Consider the following 4,975-nt stretch of genomic DNA (forward strand, 5'->3'; position numbering starts at 1 on the left):
CCTAGTCAGCCATCATTGGGAAGAGAGACCCCTTGGTCTTGCTAACTTTATATGCCCCAGTACAGGGGAACACCAGGGCCAAGAAGGGGGAGTAGGTGGGTAGGTGAGCGGGGGGAGGGGTAGAGGGGACTTAGGGGTTAGCATTTAAAATGTAAATGAAGTAAATACCTAATAAAAATTGGAAAAAATAGGATTTGAAAAAAATTAAAGTTACAGGCAAGCATCACCAAGTCTGGCTTCAAGGGACACTTTTTTTTTTTTTTTTCGATTTCACTGCAATTATTCAATCTCTGTAATTATTAGTAGTGTTTATTTTTTTCAATTCTGATATTAGACCTTTCTAAAAAAAATTTATTTATATGGTTAGAGTTCAGTGGTTAAGAACACTTACTGTTCTCCCAGAGGACCCTGAATCAGCTGCCAAAACCCCACAGGTGATGTGTGTGTGTGTGTGTGTGTATGTATCTCTAGCTCCAGGGGATTGATTATATGCTATCTTCTGGCCTCCTCAGGCACATGAGACCATGCACGTACACATAAATGTAAAAAAAAAAAAAGACTTCCTAACATTTTTTGTTACCATTGTGTGCATGTACACACACATGCACGCACATACATGCATGCTACAGTGCGCATGGAGATCAGAGGACAACCTTGTGGTTAGTTCTCGCCTACTCCACCTTTATTAGGTTCCAGGGATCACTCAGGTTAGCCAGGCTCACACTGTGCATACCTTTAGTGGATGAACCATCTTGCCAGGTCTACCATTAGTCATTTACCTCCTTAGAGCAGTGGCTCTCAGCCTTCCTAATGGTGTGACCCTTTACTACAGTTCTCCCTGTTGTGGTGAACCATAAAAGTATTTTGTTGTTGCTTCATAACTTAATTTTGTAATTTCCGTGAGGGAACTCTGGCTTGCTCACAGGCTCATGGCTCAGCTATCTTTCTTACACACCCCAAGCCCACCTGCCTAGGGAGAGTGCTGCCCACAGTGGGCTGGGCTCTCCCATGTCCATTAACAATTAAGAAACTACCCACAGGCATTTGCACAGGTCAATCTGAAGTAACTCCTCAGTTAGGGCTCCTTCTTCCCAGGTGTGTAATGATGATAACTAAAACATGCCATCCTTCTGTCACTTAGGTCCCGCTGGTTGATAGTATTGCTCAAGACTTGTTTGTATGAACCCTTTGTCTGCAGGACCCTAGACTATGCTCTGAAAGCGTGGTGGTGTATAACCATGCGCACCGCTGTTTCTGTTTCTGATGAAACCATGTTACAGAAAGAGTAAAAGCCCACCTGAATGGGGCAGAGAAAGATCTTATCCTACTGCGCTGATTCTCTAGCACCCTCTGCTGACTATGTTTAGTATTGCACCACCAGGCGTTCGTTTTCACCATGCTGAAAATCAAGGATGATGTTAGAGATGAAAAGCAACTAAATTTGACTCCTTTACTGATTGTGACCATTAAACTTCTTTCTCTCTGTATCTGTTTAAAATTCTTACTTGAGGGTGCTGGAGAGTGCCTTCGCAGTTAAGAGAACACACTGCTCTTTCAGAGGACCTGAGTTAGACACCCATCACCCATGTCAGGTTGCTCAGAACCTCCTTGTAACTCCAGTCCCAGGGTGATCCAACTCCTCTGGTTTCTGTGCCCCTGTTCTCATACGCACATACCTATATGCCTATATAAACTTAAAAATAATGAGAACAAGTCTTAAAAAGTAAAATTCTTAATTTAACTAGTTAGCTTGCTTCTTGGATTTGCCCCTCTGTCTGCATAGTCTAGTAGTGAAATGGATTGAGAAAAAAAAAATGAACACAGCACAAGCCGGTCAGGTATGCAAGTCAACCATTGCCACGGCTGTATGAGACACTGAAAATTTAAGCAGTTTTCAAGTCTATCCCAAGGGTACAGACTTTTTAAAAAGATTTGTTGTGTTTGTTTCTTTCCCTGCATTTATGGATCTACCACACACATACCTGGTTTCCAGAAGCCAGAGTTGCATTCAATTCCCAGCACAACAACAACAAAAAGGGGAAAAAATGTTTCAAAATAAAAACATAATCCAGATGATGTAGCATCTTGTTTCTCTTATTGCTGTGATGAAATACTCTTGACAAATAAACTTGAAGGACTTCTTGTGGCTCACCGTTCCAGGTTACACCGTGGTGGGGACATCACAGCAGCAGGCATCAGGGCAAGTGGTGTCCTTACACCCGCAGTCCAGGAGCAGAGAGAGGTGAGCTCTGTGTTCAGTTCACTTTCTCCTCTTATACAGTTCAAGGTCCAAGCCCAGGGAATCCGGAATACAGCCACCCACAGTAGGCAGGTCTTCCCATGTCAGTTAACTTAACCAAGGGAGTCCTCCACAGGCATGCCCCAAGTTATGTGTCTAGGGTCATTCCCTAATGCCTAGTTTATAAGACATTGCAGTTTAATTCAGGCACACTGTGTTTATTCAAACAACAACAACAAAGCCACCATAATTTAAGATTTCCATGGATTAAGAATACTGGGAGCCCCTCCCCTCCCCCCACCAAACACCTGGGAGCTTAGAACTCCAGGCCCCTCTCATGTCTTAAGTCTCTACCACTTAGCTGCACCCCAAATTTTATGTTTAGGTTACAAGAAGGACTTTAACTATATGACATAATTTCCTTTAAAACCACAGTGTTTCTGCTGTCAAAGAGAAAAAGAGTGGAGTGACACTAGTCCTATTAACCACATTCCAAGGCAGTACACAGCACAGTAGTTAGCCACCCATAAAACGATTCTGTATTTTCGTGTGCTTTTTTTTCATTATTGTTTGTTTTGATTTTTGTTTTTACTTCAGAGGAAAAAATATGAAGTTGGGCAGATCTGGGAAGAGTTCGGGGAGGAAATAGAATATGGTCAAAATATATTGTATGAAAAAATGAATAAAAATCTCAACTAAAAGTCAAGCTTCTTACATATACATACATTGATTTATTCAAAACACATGCTGGCTTTAGTGAGGTGAGCATTCCAGATCCTTCTCTGTCTGTGTGAGTTTGTTTTGTATTTTTAAGTGTTTTATATTATTATTTCATGTGTATAAGGGTCTTGCGTGCACACATGTTTGTGTAGCATCTGCGTGCCCCATGCTCCCCTCCCCCATAGGGACAGTGGCGAAGAGACCATTACATGGAATTACAGATGATTTCAATCTGCCCTGAAAGTTCTGGGAACTGAACTCTGCAGTCAGTGCCCTTAATGACAGAGGCATCTCTCTAGTCTGTTTTGTTCTTTGAAAGTGGGAGCTTGCTATCTAGTACAGACTGGCCTCTGTCTCTGGGTCTTCTCCTTCAACCTACCAGGAGTTGGGACTCTAGGCAGGCCCCACCATGCCTAGCTAACCCTGACTGTTCTAGAATATGAGTTTAAAAAGTAATCCGTGGGGCTGGTGAGATGGCTCAGCCGGTAAGAGCACCCGACTGCTCTTTTGAAGGTCCTCAGTTCAAATCCCAGCAACCACATGGTGGCTCACAACCATCTTGTAACGAGATCTGACTCCCTCTTCTGGAGTGTCTGAAGACAGCTACAGTGTACTTGCATATAATAAATAAATAAATAAATAAATAAATAAATAAAAGTAGTCTGCAAACAAATTTCATGTGTTCTTTTCCCTTGGTGATATAAGGAAATGGAAACTATTTGATAAACCAGAATTAAGTTTCTCTACATTTAGAGTTAAGAATGTACTTGAAGGGAGCTGGGTGCTGTTAGCATACTGTTTTACTACTTTGCTAGGTTCTTATATTTCTACGTCCCTTCCAGCGGTCCCCCCCCCCCCCCCCAGTACATAGGAGAGAAAGAAGGATAGAGGTGGGGGAGGGGGGTCATAGATCTCCTTCAGCTAACAAAAGAGACTACTTCCTGCTGATTAGGGACACTGAGTTTCATGGGGGCGGGGCAAGTCCAATCTTTGCTATCTAACTTCTCTACGCTCTCAAACACTTGACAAACCACAGCAGCAGCCAAGAGCAGCCGTGTTCTTGGAGCATCCTCTGTGGGGCATCTCTCACCCTTTTCAGAGTCCCCAGAATTAAAGTATCTGCAGGGAGCAAAGATCACAGCCCTGTTAAAGAAGGAGACAAACCATACTCACCTGCTGTGACGGAGCCTCTTATCCCACACCTGGGATTAAAACAAAAACACATTCACATAACACAACTGGGTTTTTTAAGAAACCAAAACTCTTAACTACAAGGGGTGGTGGAGGCACAGGCAGGCAGATCTGAGTTCCAGGACAGTCAGGGCTGTTACACAGTGAAACCCTGCCCCCATAAACAAAATAAAACAACAAAAGAATAATAGATCCTTAGAATTCATAAAAATACAGAAGTATAAAACATTTACTAGCATTCAGAAGCCTATTTTTTTATTTATTTTTATTTTTTATTTTTTTAATTTTCTTTTCTTTTTTTTTTCTTGTTTATCTTCAGAAGCCTATTAACAGGACGGCATACACAAATATATTTTCCCAAAATGGCACTGTGCCAGTCCCCTAGCTTGGGGGTTTGTTTCTTGAGTTCTGCTTTTCTTGCTTTCTCCTCACTTTGCTAAAGTTTATCCCTAAATGTCTTTCTAAAAGGCTATGTCGCTAAGAGTCTTTACAGATCTCAGCATGCTCACCTGGGTGGCAATAGGAAACACATGAAGGGATTTGCCCTCCAGCACTGCTGACAGTTAAAATCCTCAGTGGAGCCATTTCTAGGAGAGACCCTTTAACAGCAGTCGTTCCTTCTGTCTATAGCCACAGTTTCACAAACACTGTCAGCAATTTCATTCAGTTTTCAAATGTACTTTTTTCTGCTTTGGAGTTGTCCTTTCCTTCCTCCCTCCCTCCTTTTCTCCCTTCCCCTGTTCCTTCTCTTCTCTTCTCTTCTCTTCTCTTCTCTTCTCTTCTCTTCTCTTCTCTTCTCTTCTCCTCTCCTCTCCTCTCCTCTCC

Source organism: Mus pahari, chromosome 11 (assembly GCF_900095145.1).
Source record: "Mus pahari chromosome 11, PAHARI_EIJ_v1.1, whole genome shotgun sequence".
Taxonomy (NCBI): Eukaryota; Metazoa; Chordata; class Mammalia; order Rodentia; family Muridae; genus Mus; species Mus pahari.